At 43.8% G+C, this 23,869-nt stretch overlaps 1 protein-coding gene across 6 annotated transcripts in view; it reads right to left on the minus strand.

The window, feature by feature from the left end:
* LOC105677561 (platelet binding protein GspB) overlaps positions 1 to 23,869 on the minus strand; it is a 176,133-nt gene that overhangs the window by 46,220 nt on the left and 106,044 nt on the right. For all 6 annotated transcript variants that reach the window (XR_010888727.1, XM_067350365.1, XM_067350362.1 and 3 more), the window contains one exon: positions 16,245 to 16,358. The gene's annotated coding sequence lies outside the window, so the exon portion shown is untranslated. The remainder of the gene's footprint in view (positions 1 to 16,244; positions 16,359 to 23,869) is intronic.

A 23,869-nucleotide genomic window follows, 5' to 3' on the forward strand; every position in this document is an offset into this window, starting at 1 on the left:
CATTACGCGTTTAATATCGAATTAAATAGAGACGGAAAATGAAAACAGCGAGGTGACGCGCGCGACAATTGTATTTAACGCGACTTTTGCAATATTAATAATTAGGCGGCGTGTTAATTGCGCAATCCTTAAAATCTCATGTGTCGTTCCGCTGAACTGCAACGGGCATTATTATTAAATTGACGCGCGGCAATTATTTATAGTAACTTAGCTAAGTGAGTAAATGTTTTGAAATGTAAATCCCAGGCTTAATTAATTATTCCAGTATTTAAATGTATGTATAATAAGTGAGAATTAATTCATAGGAAATTTTGTATAAACATTCGGCTAGTTAATTTTTTATAAATCTTGCCAGTCACACGAGCATCATAAATTAAATAATTCATATAGAATTCGGAAAAAAAAAACAATGTACTGTGCGTTTTAAAAAATTTATAAAACTCACAAAACGGTAAAAATCATAAAAATAATTTTTGATAGAAATGAATACCAATATAATAAAAAAAATATACATATAACTGAAAAACTTCAAAATACGAATCGCGTTAAACGTCGAATTTATTCAAAGTGAAGCTTTCGCAATAATCTTTCGCAACTAAACCAACGCAAAAAAATTGTTTGTCGATTTTCTCATTCAACGGAAGTTTTTGCTCGAGATATGATTGTACGATTTACAAAAAAAAAATATTACAAAAAGATTGCAAACAATAACCCACAAGCAATAACGCAATGTAATATAAAATTGGTATTACAATCCGATATATAGAAATTGTAAATTATTGGCCATTTATCTATGATTAATCAAATGCCAAACACAACAAATTTCGAAATACATAATTGAGAGAGCAAATGTAAAATTGTTTAATATAATTCAGTAAATAATAAACAATATTATACATGAAAACTAGATGAGCACTACTTCTGGATAAATTGCAATGCAATTAAACATACGTAAGCATAATTTGTCGAGAATATGAGACATGGTATACCAATCAATTTCATGTCACACGAAATTTTACAACCACCAAAATAACAGAATCGATACAAGGACTGCCTGCGCACTAGTTGGAAGTGAAACATAATCAACATACCAACGCGCGATCGGCGCGATACGTACGGAGACCGCTGGATCGCACCTTCGATCCTCCGATCGGAAATATGTGACTTTACCGGATTATCGGAACTTCGTGACCGCGGGGCTCGTTACGATAATACGATCGATACATGTATACATCGGCGATGAGTTGAGTCGACATCGTCGGCGTCGTTGACGCGTGCATATCAAATTTATCGACCGGGGACTCAGATCCCCGGTAAACCTGTCGTAGGAAAATTGAGGTCGATCGAGAAAGCATACGCCACGAGAAGTCGGCAAACATGCAAACACAATGCAAATTAAATTTCGCAATTAGTCAATTTGTAATTGTCATTTGCGATCGGAACCTCTGTTCCAGACGTATGTTTCAGACAAAATATTACAATCCACGAAATAATTGCTCACTATAATTATGTCGAATGTTCGCGAATAAAATATTTAAACATTATAATTTTAAACATCACATAATATATATATATTTTTTTCTTGTAACAAAAAGACAATGTAATATATATTGACCTCTACGTTGCTTTAACCATTGTCCTTTAAAGGGCAGCAATCGTGTAAAATTAAGCAGTGACATTTTCAGATTTTACAGCTCCGAACGTCCTTTCACAAATGGACATCTCCATTTTATTATTCTCCATTTTTATTATATTAACCTGCTACGCTGATATAAATTTTATTCAATGCCGCACGCCGTGATATTCATGAAAAGACAAATATTTTTCCGCGGACAATGTATGTCCATCCACGTATCTGGATAATACACAATACAAAAGCTGAAAATATTGCTGCCGCTCCCTAGATGACGTTTGTTTGTTGCGGTATTATTAGGATGCGATCGAGAGATATGGGGAGACAAAGAGGGAAATCCGGGATTCCCTTGACAGAAATTCAGAATATCGTCGGCGAACGACGTAATCGCTTCTAATCAATGTGCACACTGCCATGTGCATTTATCTCCCTCTCTCTCACCGTGGCATGCGGATTATCTGAGATTCCTATTATCCGATTAAATTATAACGAGCGAAAGCTGTCACACACACGTATGTATCACGTTGAGTATCGGCCTCGACGCTTATGCTATATTGGCAGCGCGTAGAAGCGAACAGACGTTAAACGCCAAATCTTTCAGAGTGCTCTAATTAGCATGTGTACTATACAATATGGAACTGGCACTCTCCGTCGGAATTTCCGATACTAGAGAAAAAGAGAATATTTCATCTTTTGCGCGCAATTCTAATTTGAAAATCGACCCGCTGGTTTCCACAAAACGCGATAAATGTCATATTTTACTCAACATATTACAAATTCCATACATTTTACGTATAATAGAAAATTCATCAACTTGTAATGTAAATATGTACTAATGCACATTGGATTCTCAATTTGCTTATTTATTATTTATATGATTTTATTGCCATTATTTGCTTTTCGATTAATTTACGTTTAAAAATAATAATTCAACGCAAAACACAAAATCAGAATTATGTTAAATTCGACATCAAAATGAATACGATACAAACGAAGATGCAAAAAGGAGAACATCCCTGAAAGATTAGCGTAATATATATTATTATAAAAATGGTGTGCGTAAAATTTATGTGCAATAAGCATTTTAGTATTATGGGGTTAAAACTTTACGAAGGTATAATTCCGCGCACATATCCTGCGTTCATTACACGTAAACCATAAACATGTGTAGTGCTTTTATTGTCGCGCGGATAGGATCGTAACACGTAGTCGAATTAACTCGCGCATAGATATTAAAAAACAATAGCGATAGAGAATGGAGGGCGCCGCGTTAACCGCGGAAGCGTGAATTCTTCGCGGGAACGATGCCCGCGACTGACCAGATGGCGCTTGCACAATGTGATCGCTCCTAATCTAAACGGGATAGAAGGTCTTAAAATAAAATCACTTTGCAATTTCCCGCGAACGGGATTATCCTTTACCGACCGCCACTCATACGCCTACGGTCTATTCGCGCGAAACATCCTCGGCTGTAGCCGCGCATCTGCATGATGCATTATTTTTCAGCCGTAATTGTTGCGAGCCGATTAATTACGAGAGCGTGTCGGCTACGGTTCGTGAAAGTTAATACGCGGATACGTCGATAATCATGATCGCCGGGCGGACGGACGGGCGGGTGGGCGGGTTGCGGGCGGCGATCATGAACCCGCGCGCGCGGTCACGATCATTAACTTTGCACGCGATCACTGTTCGCGTTATTAACACGCTCGCGAAATAAGATGCAATTTCTCCCTGCGCTCTCTTGATTAAGACATGCGAAGAGGAAGTAGGGGGAAGGAAGAATGAGGCATAAAACCACGGACTTAATTGCGTAAAAATGGGGCGAAATGGTGTCACTTTCGCAAGTCACCGATGTAAAGCCGATGTAACATTAATCAATGTATTAGTAACAAAAGCACCGCGTGTGAGCATAAGATTATCCGAAAAATATGCGGATAAGCATCGCGTTTAATGAGCGCCGATCGCCCGCGGCCGTTATAAATTTAACGGCTATAAATGCAGATTAATTCGAATTTAATACCGCCGCGGATTAAAGCATATATTGTAATGACAAAAAAAATAATTAACAGAAATAATTTATAAGCAGTTGAGTTAATCTCTCATAAAGGAAGCCACGTGTCGATCGATAAGAGTTACGCGATAACTCGCATGACGCATCGACTTTTCTTGCCGTAAGAACAGTTATTTCAGCCGAGATATAGGAATGTGCGTTGCTCAACCGTTCTTCGGGCGCGTAACCGTTTCGAAACTGGTTTCGATCGGAATTGGGAATAGTCATCACTTACGCTTCTTTTGGATAATCATCGTGTATGCGTAAATATACGACTCGTGTATCCCAATTTAATTTCGAAATTACCTTCTCTCGCACGGATCTACATCTACAGTTGTCCAACAAGTCGGCGGCTAAATTCACAAGAGGTGCACAAAATAGAATTGTAATATCGCGTGAAATCCGAATGTTACTTGTTTGTGAAAAGGATATTATGTTGGAACGAAAGCGTATTACGTTTTCACAAACGAGAAGTCGGAGAAAAGGAGAATGTCCTTGCCAAAATAAACAAATCCGCGAACAAAGAGAGAGAGAGAGAGAGAAAGGAAGAGGCAGCTGAGGCACGATGAAGAAAGGAGGTGGGGTTTCGAGCTGGCAATTTCGTTACCAAGCCACAAACAACCATGGGAATGCGAGGGCACGAGGTGCGCGTGCAGAGGAGAGTGCTAGCGATATAAATATTTAGGAGCGGTGTCGTGCGGTGTTTAAATATTAAACACCCGCTTGTCCCGCGTCAGCCGTTGAAACCGGCCGTTTCTTCTCCCTTTGACTGCCACTTTTCGACGAAAGAAGCTCGCCACTGCGGAGAGAGACGATGCTTTAGATCTGCTTCAGAAGGTACGTAGCAGGCATAAACCCGGAAAACGCGCCCTAAGGTCCAACGTATCTCTCGGCAATTTCTTATTTCATCAAAATTGTTGTATGTAAATAGGCGAATGTATGCCAGCACCATTCAACACTTGAATGCAACCCTTCCCTAATATTCGCATTTCACACTTGTGCTTCTTCAGAAACTAAATTATTTCACAATCAATCAAGAACGATAATGTTGACAAGCTGATGAATATTCTGCTTATCGATGCCGGAGCAAAATCCGACAAGTTTTTATTAGCAACGAAAATTGTTAAAAAATTAGAAATATTTATTTAAGCCAAAAAGTACTCTTATTCCAGCAAAATCTAACCTGATTCGAATTATATTCGTATTGATAGAATTAAAACCGTCGCCAAGCAGTGAGAGAATCCACGCGGGAGAGATAGGATTAAATCAAAACTACTGCGTAAAGCCTTAAATCAGACCGCGACTACTCCCGTCTTCGTGCTTCGCAACTTCGATGAAAGCTCGTAAACATCATTAGCCGACGATTGCCTCACCTGTGCCTGTGTATAATTAAATCTCGCGGGGAAACTCCGTCGGCGATAGCCTCGCGGCCGCCGCCGCCGTGGCCGGTAAGGAATTGCGGCGGATCTTCGGGCGATGCTTTTAATTGCGGTTCTAACTTCGCCTCTAATTACCGCGAGATATATCAATTTCAAATATTTGTCCACATTTTAGATATCACAAACAGTTATCAGCACGGGAAGTATTTTTCAAGAGCTAATTGATAATTTCCTTCAAGAACATTCTAATCAGTGTTTTACTATCTTTTAATCGATAAAATTTATCAACTACAAACAATGTCTTTTTCAAGAAATAAACGTGCGAAATCGACCAGCTGTTTTTAAGAATGCAATAATTAATTCATAAGCTAATTTTGAGAAACATAAGCTACGTCGACAAAGGCTTTTTAAATATTTAAAAAAGGAGGATCGTGCCCGATTGTCGAATCAGCGAGAATAAAATTGTAAACGTTCAAAAGAGCGGAAGCTCTGCAAAAGGGCGGAATGGAGAATGGACGGGGATCAAAGGCGAGGGGTGAGAAAGAATAAGAGGAAGCCATGGAAATTCGTTACCCGGAATGACTCCGCTTATAAAGTTCGCTCAGGAAACTTCGTGTTGTTCGATAATAGGGCACCGGGGAGTTTATGACCGGATCGCGCAGAATCGAAAGACGAGTTTTCGAGCGACGACACTAGACGAGAATATTTCGCGGCGTAGAGAGAAGAGAATAAAAAGAATCCACTCGTCTTCCAGTCTCGTTTTATTATCATTGATCAATCGCGAAGTTTCAAACTGAATTTTTAGAATCTATTTTTACGACAATACTCGAATATATAGAATATATCTTAAAGCGGATATTTCGATAGATTTCAATATTCTCGCGCTTTGTACAACAATGTCGCCGTTGACAAATCGTCAGTGCTGCGTAATATCTTAAATACAAAACTTGGAAAGCTGCGGTGGATTCAAGGGAAGTCTCGCTGCGCTTGCTATATACAGAAGCGTTGAAGTTAATATGAGAGGGAAATAGAAACGACTGCGTTATGTGAGAGGAAATCCTGCGAGGAAGAAAGTTGGCCAGGCCAGGAGGGCAAGAGCTGCCGAAGAGGAGGAACTAATTGAACTGCTGTACTACATGCAGTCAGCGCGAAGATCCTTGGGGTTTTCCTGCAGTTACTTGCACGAACTTACACTCCGGTAGCGGAGAATCCCAATAATTCCACTCCGGAGAGCATCGGCACAAATGGGAGAGGATCGTTTATGCACCACGGCGATCCCCATGGCTGCGATCTAATCGCGGGTCGGCCGATCGATCGAGATAACGGCGCCGTGTCCTGCGCGCCCGCTATCTTCACCGATGGTGATTGAATCACGTTAATCCTCGTAACCGCAGGGGTCAATCAGCAATCGGTTGCCCGCGATTATAAAATATAATAAAGTATTATTATTTTAATGCACGTTCGCCGTTAAGCGCGATTACCGTTGATATTGATAAATAGATTTTCGAACAGATGTTCCTCGGCGTTCAAAATAAATATCCGGAAAGTATGGAACCATCAATTTGTAATCGGATTTACGTGAAAAAAGTTATTCGGAAAATTCTGATATTAATTTATCTACTGTTTAATTTATCATTTCTCACATACAGCTTTTTAATGCGCGTATATGTTGCGCTGGAAATTATTTTCGCTCGAATTCAGCCGAGAAAATTGTTTTTTGTCGATATTTCAATTTCGTCGCGACTCATAATTGAAAAAGACTGCGACGAAACCGAACGTAAAATTATCGAACTTTGCGAGTTTTCAAGAGACCGCGGAGCCTGTCGTCGACTCGTCAGTCGGCAATTCGGAGAATCAAAAGTCCCGTTATCCCGTAAAGCGTCAAAGTGGTTCGCGATGATTAAAACAAAACGCCCGTCTCGTCGCTGGGACAAACAAAGCGCGGAGCGGAATATTTCGCTCGCGGAGTATTCATTAAAAACGGGAACGGCGGAGAGTTTCGATAAACTCGCGGAGAGTTCCGGAAAGTTTCTTCCCATGCACGCGCTCCAGGGACGCTTGGACTGCGCGATCCTTTTGCCTCCCCGTATCGTCTTGCTCCGTGGGAAAACAAGACGGCGAAGTGTATTGCACGCTCTCGGAGTTTGCGCTCGGATTTCCCGATCAATCGTCAGGCACGACACGCGCGCTTTGCTAACCGATTCCCGCGCGCTCGCGCGGCCCCAACATCGGCTCGGATGGAAATTAATGTCACGAACTGCAAATTGATCCCGATTGTCGTCGTTGATTCTCAATCGTGCTGCATCGCCACTCGAAATTCTCGGACTTACGTCGCCGTAGTGAAAGGAGAAGATCTCGCACTTCCCGGACCCGATGAAATATTTATCAGCGCGCAATCTCATTCATCTCTTTGCTACTCGGCGAATTGTTAAACTGTTATCGTCGCTTAGACGGGGGGAAACTGCGGAACTCCCGTCTCCCGTCTCAGCGGATCTCGGCATGTCGGGCGCGCTCGACATGCTGCTGCGACGATAAAGTCAATTAAAATTAATAAGGTATTTCACGTAACTTCTGCCGGAGAGCGGGCTACGCGCGAGTCTATCTATTTACTCAAGTGCATTTGCAAAACTTCGACAGCTCGATCGCTCGCGAAAAGAGCGATTGCGCCCGAAGCATTCGGAGGATGCGATCTCGACGTCGTTAAAAACTTTGCGCTTCGCCCTTCCCGACCTTTCTGCCCCAATTGGTTTCCCGATACGTCTGGAAAACAGTTAATAGTACATTGCCATTAACGATATCGCGTTTCTTATCAATTTTCCCTCAGTCTACGCTTCTCGTCTCGTTTCTCTTTCGACTCGTTGTTCTCGCTTCCGCAGAATGGTTTCTCGGTGTGCGGCAAAGTGCAGCCAAGTCTCTCGGCATCGTTACGGTAGACGGAGGCGAAAGGGTCGACGGGTTGAAAACTTTTCAGATTGCAAGACTCCGCGTGTCGATTCGATTTCGAAGATCATCGTTTCGAAGCGAGCGAAGAAAAGTGCCCCGAGATTTTTAACACGCTCGCCAGAAAAGCTGAGAACTTTATTTGCATACGCTCGCTTACAGATTCAGTCTCGAGATTCGTTCAGATTTATTACAGCCATCGCTTTCCCTCTACTACTAAATAAATCACCTTCGCGCAACAAAATTTTTTTTATTTTAAATTTTATCTCAGCTTTTCGAGGAATGCGGATCGTAAAGTAGCTATATTTAAACATCGCAGTGAAAATACCTCGTTATTTTTACCATTTATCGTACCACAAATTAAATTCATATGGTTTACATTTTTAAATTCAATTTTTGGCATGTTTTCTTTTTTTTCAGCAAATAACTTTCAATTCTTCGCAAACGTTTACTTTTACATTTGATCAATAATGTGTCACTTTACAAACAAATGTATCGCTATCCAATACTATTTATATTACCAATCTATTCTATTAATAATTAATTATTATTCTACTTTGTTAACACCACGAGATGGGCGCATTCGGGTTAAATGTCGCAGAATGATTAGCAGTGATGCGATCATCGCGCCAATGATCGCCGGAGTGTCACGTATTCGCCGGCCACTAATCTTCCGCAAATTAATAGCGACAGTGATAACAGCGTTCGTACGCGTTTGCTAGCTGAAGAGACGCGCGCTTATCGCAAACGCAAACGAGCGCTCGCGAACTCGCCGTGCCGGGCGAAACCGGTTTCGCTGCGAGAACGGCACTTCGCCGCAGTATAGTACGACGATATGCGGTCATGTTAACGCGGATTCGCCGCATTTCTGGCTCAACACCTACACAAACCAATCGGAAACATTGTATTCCCGTGTTAGTGTGAGGCACATGCAGTTACACCCCTTTCTTCTAAGATTTCACGAGAAATCTTGACGCACGTCGCAAGAATGTTCCGTCCGGTTTTTCTATTTCTTCATTATATCTGAATATTTTTATATTAATAACTTGCAAGTGATATATTCTTAAACAAACAGCATGTATGTTAATAAAAAAATGTAATTTGCGATCCTTAAAATAAAAAGTTTTAACGTTGATTGAAGAATAATTCTCATTTTGATTAAAACGGAATAAATGTAGAAAGATGAAAACACTTGAAATGAGAAAAGTGTGTGTTTTCAGTATATCATATCCTAGATATTAAATTCTATAAATAGATTAATATTCATAATAGATTAATATCTATTTTTCTTACATTAATATTCTTCCCAAGTGGAATATTAAGACTCTTGCGAATAAAATTTAACTTATAAGCTATTTTTTTAAATGTAATATTCTATAATTTTCCTTACTTTTTCTAAAAAATTTAAAAAACAAAATACTTTTTTACGAGATGAAATCACGATACCGATCGTCGTTGCACATCCACAAAGATATCAGATATCTAATAGATTAGCGAAAGCGCGATTTAATCCCAAGGATCATAACGTTAAATCCTCTCAGGTCGATGCAATTCAGCTGTGCAGCCACTTTTCATCTATACGAATGCTAATAATTACTTATCAAGACGTGACTCGAGAAGCGATTCACGTCGCAATCATATTTCGCCTTGCAATAATATTTCAACTTAAATAGAAGAGGAACATTTTACAACAATTGAATTATTTTCACAAATAAATTTCCGAAGGTGCGCGAGAAGTAAAAATCTAGCGATATCTTAAAAATGTCTTAATATTAAAGAAAAAAGAAGATAGGTATTCGTGATGGGAAACGCGTGACATTTCATGTCATACGACAATTCTAACAATTTGAGAAAATTCCAGCGTTTCCGAAATTCCTCCTTTTGAAATATCGCGGTGTACACGAACTTTCGTCCCCAACCCCGTTCCTCTTTCGTCTCGTGTAGCCGGTGTAGTCGCAGACACGTGTCTGGAGGGACGAAGGGAACAGTAATCCGGGTCGGGTCCGATGAATATTCACGCGCCGTTTTACGGTGCAACGAGTCATTTGAATTTATATGTACGGTCGCCCGCCGGTTACTCCTCTCCGCGAAAGTTATGTCTCCGCGCGTGACTCGCGCGTTTTCACGCGGAACGCCGAAATTCGGCTGCCGGCTGCTTGTATAATTACGAGTTTCGCCGCTCACGGCACGTAAAGAAAACGTTAAAGCGTCAATAGTGTTTATCACGAGAAAATTTCTCGGATTCCTTCCTCGACGATAGTGCAAGAGCTGAATTACAGCTCATAAACAAGCAATGAGCAGTAAGCGCATGTTTTTCGCGGAAGAAATAGAAAATATAAATTGTTAATGAAAGCTTGTTCTGTACCGAAGAGATCTGTAAATATTTATGAATTATCAAGACATTCTCGTAGAGAAAAAAGTAAAAGTGCTCTGGCAAAGTAATAATACAAAAAACTGTGCGCAACGCTTAATTATTACATTAATATTATAAATGATTCTTGTAGCATAGAAGACGCCTGCTTTAGACAGGATTTGAAACGCTCGATTCTTTCTCAATTTCTCGATATTTTACTCCATTTATAAAGTCGTTCGAATTTCGAAAATCTAGCCTGATTCAGTCTCGCAAACGGGAATTGAAGAAAAATTCTCCATTTGTATACGCCACATCCTTCGACGCGAAACGAACGATTGCGGGGCGAACGCGTCGAGATAATACGTCGATTGCAACGCGGACGTTGTCACGGGGCCGAATGAAAACGACGACGATCGATTACACGTCCCGGTGGTGTGCCCGACGAACGAGGTGGGTCGAGAGAAGAGCGAGCGAGCGGAGGATACGCGAACGAGAGCGCCAGGTCGCTTGCAGTCGCAGTCGGCTCGTTATTACTCGGCGGATGGATTTACGGGCCATCAGGCCGCTTCGTCACAATCGACGCTCGTAAATAAATGTTGTCCACGTTTTTTTTTTTTCGCTTTTTTTTAAGACGTAAAATGTACGAGTAAATCTCTTCCCTCTCGGCGCGCCGTCCAAGTGAAACAAACGGCATTCTTTTTGTTGTTTTCTCTGATTATTTGGATTTACAGCAAACGCGAAAGGTTACTAAATCCATTATTTTTACGGCTATACGCGTGTAAAGTAATAGAATTATAGAGGAGAAAGTATTTATGATTACCAAAAAACATGCAACTTCTCGAGAATATCTCGCGCGGTATAAATGCCACGTTTACTGCTTAACGCGAAATATTACCGTACTTATATAAATATTTAGAAAGTGCAAAAATACACCGCGTGCGCGAAAGATAATAAACTCAGTCTGAATAAATCACGCATTTAACCACATTTTCCGGCGCAGCGCGTATATCTCTACTTGTCGCCCGAATTTTGCGATAAATAACAAAACGTGGCGGCGATCCGTCGGCGTGCGCGCGTACGTCATCTTCCGCTGCGTATTTCGGGCGGGTGAAATAAATTTAATAGCGCGACGGTGAAAAAAATTCATGACTGAGCCGTGAGTTCAGCGTTTATAATCCGATCGCTGGCCGCTGGCGAGTGACGGCGATTTACGGTTCCAGTGACGTAAATAATTACACCCCATCTGTGAACATGTACAGTACGACCCGTATTCACGCAAATACATCATCGATACAACAACGAACCCGCAGCCACACCTAACCACGATGGACCACCTGTGCCCGCCGATCGGCACGAGAGTTATCGTCCCCGCTCATCGATTCATCGCCGAATTACGGTTGAACGACCATTAATTAACCTTTTGATACTCGCAGTAAAATATCTTTATAAGATCGTAGATCTTTCCCGTAGATCGTTTCTCAAAAATATTCCTTCAAATTATCTAGGGACTTAATTTTTTATCTCCTTCTGACTTTGTCTTTAACAAAAAAAAAAGTACAAAATCGTACTGAAAAAACTCTGAAATCAATCGACTTTGCCTAATGTTTATGAAACTAATCGTATGGAGAAAAAGAATCGAATATCCCTCGGAACATACATCTCGTTTATCAAAGCGCAGGAAGTGGTCACGCATGCGTTATCAAAGGGGATTGGAGAGATGATGGAGAGTGAGAAAGAGAGAGAGAAAAAAAAAGAGCTCTCCCGCTTGTCTCACATTGTTTCATCGAGAGCGCGTTTCGTTACGCCGTGTCGACCGCACGTCGTTCAACGGGCGCGTTTATCGACGCGGTTATCGCCGATTGTTGTTGCTAATATCGGCCGGCGGGCGCGAGCGTGAGCGCGCGTGTGGATAAACTCCGGCCTAGCTGCTGCGGGCGATCGACAGCGGGTCCGAATTTCCATTGCACAACCTCCGCAAACGTGGACATAAAAGCGACGACGGCCGCTGCAGCTGACACGTCCGCTCCGACTCCCTCCTTCCCTCCCCCCTCCCGCGCAAATACGCGATTGAAATTCCCGGAGAATTATTCCGCCGAATTTTCGCTTTTGCGTAAACTGCACAGAAACTATGCTGCAGCGAGAGTAAGCAAAACTATGAGCTTCGTAGACAAGAGCGAGTCCAAATATTCTCTCTTTTTTTTTCAGTTTAATGTCGAAAACAACATCGGAAAAACAAATATGTTTATCAGAACCTTATTTTATTACCGCAATATTGTTATTATTACGTAACAGTTGACCTAATTAATTATTACAAATTTGCTTACCTTAACGTTGATATTTCGGAACCGATTATTGAGCTTATTTAAAGGGTGTGCGAAATGTTAATTTTTGAAAATACGGAGAGATTAACATTTCACGTTCATAAAAATAAAGTACATCGGAAACATAAAAAATGTTATGTAAGAGCCTGAATTCTCACTACAGTGTCTAGTAAATAATTGCATTACAGCGGTACGTAAAAAGCAGTTAAACAAACGACCCGGCACGATGTTTCATCATCGCTTAATTTAGTGTCGCGAATTTTTAATCAGCATACGTGGACCGACGAAAGAAACGCGGTGTATTTTTCAAAGAACGGAGATAAAGCGAGAGAAGAGAAGAGAGGAATAACGAGAAAATCGTGAATAATGAAGCGTCGCGAAACAACTGGAATGACAGTTTGCAGTCCGCCCCGATCGACTTGAATAGATTCGTGCAACTTTAAAAACCGACGGTCGACGGCTCGTTAGCGATTCGATTAATTCTACGCACGTAACGAGAATTTTACCGCGGGAGCGGAAGAAAAATTACAGTTATCAATTTAACACGCGAAATATTAATATATATTTCACGGTGAAACGAGCGCGCAACACAACAATAAATTATAAGCAAGTAGTAAATCAATCAGTGACAAATATGTCCGCATGTTCGGCGTAATGAAATAGCGGAAAAAAAAAGTTCCTTTCGCGATATATTACTGCGTTTGAAAATTTCATAACAACAGAGGAAAAAAGGGAAAGTTTATCAATTTCGCGCATGGAATTGATATGTGATTCACGACGAAGCAAACAACATGAGTAATAAACAAATAAAAGTAAACACAAACCGCGCGGAATAGTAAGCAAATAGTAAGTGAATAAGCAACAAGAGAGTGCAGAATAAACATATCGATTTTCTCGACGCGGCGAGATCGCGAGAAAAAAAATTCCTTTCACGGACGGTTATCCGTGACGGTGTCGGGCGGCGCGAAAGTTTCGATAAAGAGCAGGCGGCTTGCGAAATCACGCCGGCTCCCGATATTGAATATTCATGCAAAGTAGAATCGCTCGTTCCGACTTTGCTGTCTCTCTCTCTCTCTCTCTCTCTCTCTCTCTCTTTCTTTCCCTCTCGGTCAGGCTTTCTCACCCACGAAACGCGGCTTACGCACGAAATCCTAAGGTCGCTCGATACGCGATACCGTCGACTCGCGCGCCCAGCGAGCATGTTTATCGGGGATTTGTGGCGAAATGAGATACTTCCCGACATTCGCGCGCGATTACCGAACGCAATATTGCAATGCGAGTTTTATACTATCTAACACGTGTTTCTTCTCGCGTATCCAATATCGAAAAACTTTCGCGCCCCTCGTTTCGTTATTCAACAATCTTAATTGGCAAGAAACTCGAAGTAATATTCCCGCGGAGATATCTCGCTTTAAATATTTTGAAAAAGTAATTTATTCGAGCACGTGCGCCCGCTTGGTGTCGCTATGGAAAAGAATCCGTCGATTCGCAATCCCGTCGACTTATTGCCAGAATTTCCCGAGTAATTTCGTGCTGAGAAAATGGGAAGGAACGCGCCGCGCCCACCCGCAACGCACGAAGACTTGGCGGCCCTTCATTGGCAGAATTCCGGAAGTCCCGACAAGGTCCTTAGCCAACAAAGGAAAGCGCCGGGATAGTTTGTCAGAGAATGGCAAATTTGCGACGCGGAAATTTCAACGAGACGTGCAAAACTCCGACGAATTCTGCTGTTTGCGGTTTCGAGTCAAATTTATTTCCGAAATAGATTATTCAATTTCCCGAATTGAGGAAATTTTAATTAAACGCCGAATCGACGGTGGATCGTTAGAGAAATATACACTTGCAATCTGACGTATATTGTCTTTCACATTTTCCGGTAACAATAATAAACCTGTTTATTTGCTTTACATAAAATACGCTCATCCTCGCTTTGCATCGAGCGTAGAAGCGTACAGAAAATTACCGACTGCACAAGCGAAACAAATTTCGCCAGCTAAATTACATCGAATTACGGCGGATTATATATTTGGTGGTCGCGGCGCACGCAGCGGATTCATCTATCGATTACTCGACAATTCGCGAATCAACATGGAGCGAGATTTATTTAACGTGTTCACAAATATGAGTATTATTTGTTCGCGGACGAGTGAAACGTACGCGAGAGAAATGGAGCACTTCCGGTCTCCGTAACGGCGCAATGAAGGAGAAACGATGAAACGCGAATAAATGCATCTCGCCTGCTGCGCTTTCCCATACGACGGCGAGGTGGGAAGGAGGGGTTGGGGGTTGGCATCGAGAAAAATGGCGCCTCCGAACGCGTGCATACGCCTGCTCGACGACGACGGATAAAACTTTGTCGTCCGCTCCCCGGAGAAAATACACGGAGTTGCGCCAAGTGCCGCCCGTCCATTGAATGCCCGGAAATTCCCGGCGCGGCGATCCAGGTTGCAGCTCGCCGAAAAATACAGTTGGAAGAAGCGGTCGTTGCGCTTACGCGAGAAAGCTTTGCTATCTACCGACTGCGACCATGAATTTTGATGGATCCTTTTCCCCCGCGGAGCTTTCGGCCGGAACGACGCTGATTTGCATTATGCAATTTACGCGCCCGACTTTCAACGTGCGCGTGATAGTTTCGAGATGTACCGCGGCTGTGCTCACAAACGACGCTGAGCCTCCGTTTCGACACTGTATTTTTTTTCCTCTTTTCTTATTTATATTTTACTATCGCTTCGGTATTTTCGCGGCCTCCCTCGTTAAAACGTAACGATGAGTATAAAGCGTCGTAAAAAAAAGCGTTTTTTTATGCTGAAATAAATTTTAATTAATAAGCATTTTTAGACACGCAAATTTATTCTGAAGAACTAGAAATGCTAATAAATAAAGCTATTTCGAAATCACATTATTGTGGAATTAAAAAAGTCTATTTTTACATTTAACGCGAATTTTTTATATCTCGAATTAATTAATTCAGTAGCTGGAAATTGTCGTAGCGCGCTCGTTTTATCACGTATTCACGAGTGGCGCAGTCGAATCGTAAAAGCTGAAGAAAAGTGTGCATACTACTAACCAAACGAAATTCTAATGTAAACGAGTCTATTTGTATTCTCTCCATTATCGCGCGACAATAGCCAGGTGACACTTTCGAAATTTCTTTCGTAACATCACAGCAACGGGAATAAATAGTTATTTTGCTCTTTGTTGAAATTTCAGAAAAACAGATTAAAAATAGTTTTCAAATCTATCTTTAAAGTTATTATCTGATGGAGCATCCATAATGTCGAATAAATTAACAAAGTGAATAGCGAGTAAACGCTTTGCATTCAGAAGCATCGAAACGACTGTTTCGTCACGGTCACCGCACTTCGAAGAACTGCTTAATATCTCTCGGACGAGAGGATTAGCGGGTATAATTACTGCCTCGCGTGCAGAAGGCGTACACGGACATTTTCACGCTCGCGGGAATGCGACGGCGATACTGGGATTTCGTGCCGCAAAACACGAGAAGCAAACGGCAGCCTCTCGGCCTGTGCGACAAGGCGCGTGTACAAGGTGGATGAATGACTCTTACCTGGTGTGGCTGCAGGGTGTCGGGGACGGGCTCCGAGGCTATTAGCCAGCTGTGCTTACAGGGCGCATAAGCGCAACCTCCACCTCCGAGCAGCGCCGACTTTGTTTCTGCATCCTGGAAAAAAGAAAGCGAGAGAAAATGAATTTAACGCTCGTCAACTCGCGAGCGCCGCGCGTCTCATAATTTATTCAATCGCGCGTCAGACATAACAAATTTTCCTCCCCTAAACGAAATTAAAATACTTCCTGGTTCTCCGGAATTTCTGATTAATAAATTTTAATCGACTACTTAACGTTAAAAAAAAAAAAAAGAAAAAAAAGGAAAGCGACGACGGTAGCCAGGTGGATGCTCGGGGTTTATGTCGTTCGAAAAGTTTATATTGGATTTCATATTTAATGCAACGCACACCGCCCAACATCGTCGCGTTGCCGTCGTGCCGCGCCGCGAAACCACCTTCGAGATAAATTATTTATGTCGAGGCGCTTTATCTTCGTCCGCTTCCGAAGGGTGGGCGTCGGGACGCTTGTTGGGAAAAACAGATGATCGGTGTAGAAGCCGCGATAAGCTCCGCCGTGAACGAAAATCGCATCGATCTTTACGAGCGTACGCGGGGATATACGCCGACGCGCGGAATGACAAAGGTGGGACATTGAACCACGGTTCTCGCTCTCCTGTCCTGTTTTTTATCGCGAGTGATAATATCGCGGACATCGAATATTTCTAATCGCTGAATTTCATTCCACGTGAAATTACAACGAGTTTCGACGCAGTGACGATTCCGATGCGGAAAAAAAAAATAAATAATCGGCACTCGTGCTTATCTGAGATTAATGACGAGCGACACCTCGATTATCTTACATGCCGATTATTCGGCGCACCGCCATCAAGATCCCGAGACTCGGAAGGTAAACGATGCTCAGCGGCGTCTGAACGCGTCGCGTTTAATTGCTATACGGGCATTTGTCGAAGGCGCTGCCGAGGCTCGGCGACGCGTGGCGAAGAAACATAATACACCCGAGCGGAATGTGTACGTGCCAGGAATTCGGCTTGCCGGCTGCTTATTGCCAGGATGGCGCTTACGAAACCATTAATAACACGCGAGAGGGTAATTTCCCACCCTGAGAAGAGAGGCAGAGAGGGAGAGAGAGAGAGAGAAGGAGAGGGAGGGAAAGAAAAGGACACCGCGCGGACCCTTATTGCCGCGTTTGCCGGGTGCCGCTTTCGCGCGGCGGGACACAATGAAGGGCCATCAATTACCCGTCGGGCCCTTCGCGATCGAATGAAGCTATTAAAGACGGGCCGAGCAGCACCGCCGACGTCAACTTCGTAATCCCGCCGTTACAGCTTTTATCACACGCGGATGCTCCTCTTCCGCACGCCGATGCGGAACGACTTAATAGCCCGTCCGGCTCGATAGGAATCGAGAAATTCCGCGGCGCCTCCCCGACTCCTCTTTTTGTCACCGACATCCTCCAAGCGATAAGAATCGGTCGGACGACTACGAAGGAGAGTATTAATTAGACGATGACTCGCGCGCGAGCGCGCTATTACCTTAATTGAGCCCGCATCAATCGTTCTTGGACCCCTCGCGCCTTCCGCGAAGGAACACGGGCGAGGTAAACGCACCAGTGAACGACCGGTCAAGGAATATTATTCTCATATTGTTCGAAGCTGTCGGCTAAATGGCGATATTAATCTTTTCATTCAATTTGATCCAGTGATAAACTCAAAAGCGATAATATATGAGTTTTTTTTTTTTTTTTTTTTTTTTTTTTTAACAAATATTCTACGCATCGAAAGCTCTCCCGACGCAATAAAGTTTCGACCAACTGACACCAAATGAACGGTGGAAATAATTTCGCGCGCAGCGAGGAGCCGGTGATTAGTGAAAAGACTGGAACGTGGCGGCGGCGGCGGCGGCGGCGCATCGATTTATTTGCGCTCGAATGAGGAGGCAAGCGGATTTATAGGATTATCGATTGCAAACTTGTCAGCGTCAGTCTGTTACCGTGTATTTGAACTCTCCAAACCGAGCAAACGTGTTCCGTTTACATTTTTCCAAAGCGCCCGGCACACAATCGCCTGCTCGGGCATCGTTGCTCCCATTGTTCGCGCGAGTTCGCACGCTCCTCGCCTCGCCGCGCTGGCTCCGCTCGCAATTTGTAACTGCCTGCGTCCCGACATGCCGTGTTATTAACCAAAACCAGACCGCGCGAGATACATCCACGGCGCTGCCCGCCGTCCGATAAATCTTATTACAAAAACGGACCGCGTGCGCTGGAAATATCGTTCGAAGCTGTAATAGGAGCAAATAAGTACGCTCTTTCAGCAAACATCGTTACTTTCCGCGACCGGTCATTACGGCATAAATAGTCGATCGGATTACGTTCCACGCGATTCTTAGGTAAATCTGTTGGAAGAACGTCGATGGATCGCTTACAAATTGCCGCGACAATAGAATTCTTCAGCAAACCAATCGCAATTAGATGGAACGAATATTTTTCATTTTTTTTTTTCAAGTGTTCATTTTGTAAAGTCTTTTTGAATAAAAAGTAATTTTTTGAAATTATTGTTTTATATCTTATTCGTTTATTTATCCTAAACACTTTCAAATAGCATTTTTATTTCAAGTACACGAGAGAGAGAGAGAGAATAAATTATGATTATTAATTATTCAATCGACCTCAAATATTGACTGTTTGAGAGCCGGGCTGTTATTTGCAAGCTGGCGAGCGCACGGTTTCCTCATCGCAATTACACGAAACGACGGTACACACGTTGCGATCGTGACTCAGATCGTCGTTCAAGGAAATTAGATCACGTCGAGTGATTCAATTAAGCGCACGAGCGCTCTAAAAAGATGACAAACTCGACGTAGCCGCGCTGCGGCAAGAAGTGAAGAAGTCGCTCTCTCTCTCCCTCTCCCTCTCTCTCTCTCTCTCTCTCTCTCACTCTCTCTCGCTCTTTTTCCCTCCCGCGCGCGTCGTCGCAATACGCTCGATTTGTTTTCCTGTTATTTTCTTCACTCGAGTCGTTCGCGACGCTATCCGCAGATAAATTTAAATGTCCTCGGAACTCGCGCTCCCGCTGAGTCAGACACGCGCGAATACGGCCTGCGGCGAATCTTCGCCGTTTCGACGACGACGACAACGACATTTCTAAATTCTCGCGCGACGTCGAAAAATCGCTGAAAAAGAAACGGACGGGGGCGACAACCGGTGGAAAATGGAATTCGGCCATTTTTATACCCGAACATTTGTATGACGCGCAAAGTGAATATTAAGAGTACTGCCATTCTCCCCCGTGCGCTCCCCCCTCTTTCCGAATGAATTAAGGCCGCTTAGAAAAATTGGTCGTTTCAGAGATCTTTAATTTTTGCAGTTACAAGCTCTCTTTTTGTGTCTTGTTGAATTTCGCCGGGACATGCGAACGTAATTTAACGTGCGAGAACGCGCGGCGGTGGATAAGCGGAAGTAACGAGAAAGTGAGATGAAATACTGCGCTGGGGGAGGTCGGCGCAGTGAGAAATGGATGGACGGACGGAGTTCGGGGGAGTAAAACGGTCCGCGGCCGCTTTTAGCCACCTACTTTCCCGGCCCGTTCTTTCGCCGCGCTCGATTAATTACTAAAGTTCAGCGCGAAAACATCGACCCGCTTATTCGCGAACTTATTAGCAGTCTTACGACTGCGCGCCAATATCGAAAATCAAAATCGTCTGCGTTGTAATTAAGTTCGGCGGAATGAAGTTGGAAGCTTGTCCGTCTAAATATTTTAGCGCGCGGATATTGGATTCATCGACAAATCGATAACAGATATTACATTTAGAATTTCCAAGCGCCGTGAAGTACTTACGCGAGACTTGGTTCGCCAGGCAGCGATTTTCTCTTGAATGGAGAAGCGGGCGACTTTTACGATGGGAGAAAGCACAGTTTGTACATAGAAGCGGAGCCATTTAAGCTACTTACACGCGTATTCATTCGCGACGTGGGACGTTCCGGTTCTTTCAGCAATTAACGATTCGCAGTTACGTCGTTTCACCGCAGCTGTCGTCGACGTCGTCGTCGTCGTCATCGTCGCCGAAAAGAGCCGGTCAAGGTTTCCCGGCTCGCTAATTAATTCGCCTGCCGGTAACAGCGACGCTGTCTCTTTGAGAAACTCCCTTGGAGAAACGGCATTCAGTCGTCTCTGAATTAGTCGTCGGTCGCGTTTCGCTCTTTAGCGGGACTTTGCGCGTATCTCGGCTCCACGATAACGAATCGCACGAACGAACGGAATAGGCGGGAGGCTCCGCTAATTGGTTCCACTAGAGGATCCACAGGTACCCGCCAGAATTTACGATCGCTCCGTCTGATTCGCGGCCGAATATCCACGCGTACTCTTGCGAGACGATCGCGCGTTTCCGATAAATTCTAAACTTCCGAGGAAGATAAAAAAAATTTTACGAGCGGACGTGGATTTAACAACGAGACCGTTCAATTCCGCGAGTTTCACGAATATACAATTCTATGATAAACGCGTCGAGTCCGCGCGTTACACGCTCCGCGTTTCTCACTCAATAATTAATTGTTCGTGTATTAGATGTGAGTATTAATAACATTTCCTCGACCGTGAAAAAGCGTTATATTTCTAAAACAAAGGTTGTCAATGCATTACACGGTGCACGTGTGCGCGCGCGTACTCATTGTCCACGAACTTGGAGAACATCGAACGCATGACATCACTCGACCTCGCATCTGCCGCTTTCTGTATTCCCGACTCTCGCACGCCCATGCAGTTAGGTAATACTTAATGGCTTGCATACACGCGCAACTACGCGCCGACCTCGTTATCGCCGTTGTCGGCGCGAAGCACCATGTGAAAAAAGACGAATCTGAATGGAAATAATTTAATTGCGGTCTCATTCACCCGCGATTTCACAACGCGCAACTTTGTGCAAAGTAACGTAATCCCCAAAGCTGCGTCAAAAAAGGTGATAGATTTCTGCAATTTTTTTCTTCCGAGCAATATTTGTTAAAAGTGAAAAGTGCATACAGTCAATGGCTACGCGTTTCTAAGCCATTAAACACGCGCGACCGTTGAAACAGCCGGCGGAAAACTGACTACAGATTCGTAGAATTATTTAAAGACCATTTTGACGCGATGAAAAGACACGATATAATCCTCGAGCAAAACGAAAAAGAAACAATTTATTCTGCATCGGGACGATAAATTTGCAAATTTGTCGCGGCTGCAAGCGCGGAGTGATAAAACATCATCGAATTTATCGGCGTCAAGAGAGAATGCCGCGGCCGGTGGCCGGCGTTAATTACTCCGCGGCTCGAACGCAAATTAGTTGCCCGTTACAGCCATAGCACCGCGGGTACGTTTATTTCAGGCGTGAGATTCGTTATCGATTTGTTTCCGCCCCGACTCGAGGCACTCGAATGTCGTTGATACGATAATACACGCACTATCCGGTGTAATTGGCAAAATAAACGCAAACATCCAAGACAAACAGAATTTGTGCGTTCAAAATCGCGCGAAATTTTACTCACTGTTAACAATCGTTAACGTTAGCGGGATCAGAGCGCGAGAGTTCCGACTGTTTTATTTTTTATTGCGCCGCTTACTGCAATTGTAACTGTGCGAGCTGCAGGGGAGTAAAAAAAAAAGCAGCGATAGTAATTATTGCCGCGGAATTCTTGTTTATAATCGCTTTGTAATAGCGTGATACTTTTATGAAAGCGCGATATATTGTTCGCGCGATAAGTTAAGCCCGTAACCGCCGCGCGCGGTCTTCGCAACGGATCTTCGCTAACGAACGCATAAATTGCGAATGTTTGTCCGCGTTTACGACGAATCGCGATGTTGCTTCCACGCTTTTGTATTCCGTAAATAAATTCACCTGAGAGAGTGTATTACAGCGGCTTGAATATCTGAATATTCCCGCGAACTTCTCCACTTCTCGCGGAAGATATCCCGCGGCGTTCTTGTTCTTTTAATTAAAAAGTTTCGCCCCGGAGATGGAACTCCGCGGGCAACGAGATTCCTGTTGATCGTCCATTAAACAAACTTATCGAATGAAATCGCGATGTAATCCCACTTACAAAGAACCGCGGCCTGTTAATCGCGTATATGGCAACAGTTGCGCGACTGAGAGATCTCTATTCGTAAACAGGAATAAAAGACTCTAAAAGAAATGCACATTTATTACCTACTTTTCTCTTTCTCTCTCTCTCTATTTCCGTTTCTTCGCATAAATTGAAATTTGTATTTATAAAACTTACTTTTTATTATCTCGTTATTTCATAGGAAAAGATTACACAATTAAATTTATAACGGCATCAAATCCTTTCGCAGAAAAATAAACAGTAATATAACAATTTATAGCATTACATTAATTACCGTAATTTCATCAGTAATTACTTCAATATAAAAAGGTGCTCTACGCTTCGCATTTAATATTGGATTTCCGTTGTTAATAAAAGACGACCATACATAAATTAAAATTGATTAGTTATTTAAAACAGATTAAAAAAAGGATAAAAATATTTTTTTACTTCTCCTTTAGACCCCATCGATCGATTTAGCGATAAAAAAAAAGACTAATAGACGGGTACGCCGATAGACCGCGGCGGAGAGAGGAGGGAGATAGAAATAAAGTCGAGGACGATACGGCACGACGGTTCAAGAGGGAAGATTGGATCGGCCCCGGCCGCGTTCCTTCAACGGCGGAGGAAAGTTGAGTGAGACTGCCGGCACGACGGCGGGATGGGACGGTAGACGGAAGGGGTGGAGTTGCAGCAAACCCTCGGGCGAAGTCACGGGTAGCCGGAGAATATTTCCCTCTCGAAAATCGCGCAACGGCGCTCCGCGGCTCGTTAGAAACTGTCCTTCGTCTTCTCTCTCGCCGCGGCGCCCACATCACGAGCCCGCTGCCGCCACAGGGCGATAACGCATCCGCCCGATTTCGCGAATAAATCCCCGCGGAAAGGTCGCGGGGGAGGGGGAGGGGGGCAGGAGAGAGATGCAACGCGCGCGCCCGATTTATTACGTCATACCAACGGCATGGGGGAGGCGGCAGGAAGCTCGGCCTACGCTCTCGCGTTGCATAATAAACCGCCGGGCGAGCGATTATATTTATTTCAGCGGATCGATAACATCGCGCCGCGCTTCTCGCGCGTCTTCTCCGGTTGACGAGTGGATTTATCCCGGCACGAAAATGCAATATCGCGCGGAGGAAGGTTAATAATGTCTGAAACGTGATTTCCGCATTGCGGAGCGAGATTCGAATTTGACGCTCCCGCATCGACGCCGGATCGGCGATTTTCGGATATCGGGAGGAGGAGGAGGGGGCGGCGGCGCGCTCGCGCGCGTGTTTGAAAGCCGCTACGTGAAACGGGGAGAAGAAAATCCCGTCCCACGGTTCCACGTACCTGACCTGACGTCACCGGTTATTTATGCATCACCGAGTAACGGCTGCTCGCCGAGATTTCGCCGGCCGCCTAAGAATACGCACGCTCTTTCTCTCTCCTCAACCTTCTTCGTGCTGCTGCCTCGCCAAGCGTGTGTCGGGCGCGAGACAGTGCGGCTGTCTCTCGATCGACTCTCGTCTCGCGAAGACTTGCGTTTGGCTGTATCGGAGG

Source organism: Linepithema humile, chromosome 2 (genome assembly GCF_040581485.1).
Source record: "Linepithema humile isolate Giens D197 chromosome 2, Lhum_UNIL_v1.0, whole genome shotgun sequence".
Taxonomy (NCBI): domain Eukaryota; kingdom Metazoa; phylum Arthropoda; class Insecta; order Hymenoptera; family Formicidae; genus Linepithema; species Linepithema humile.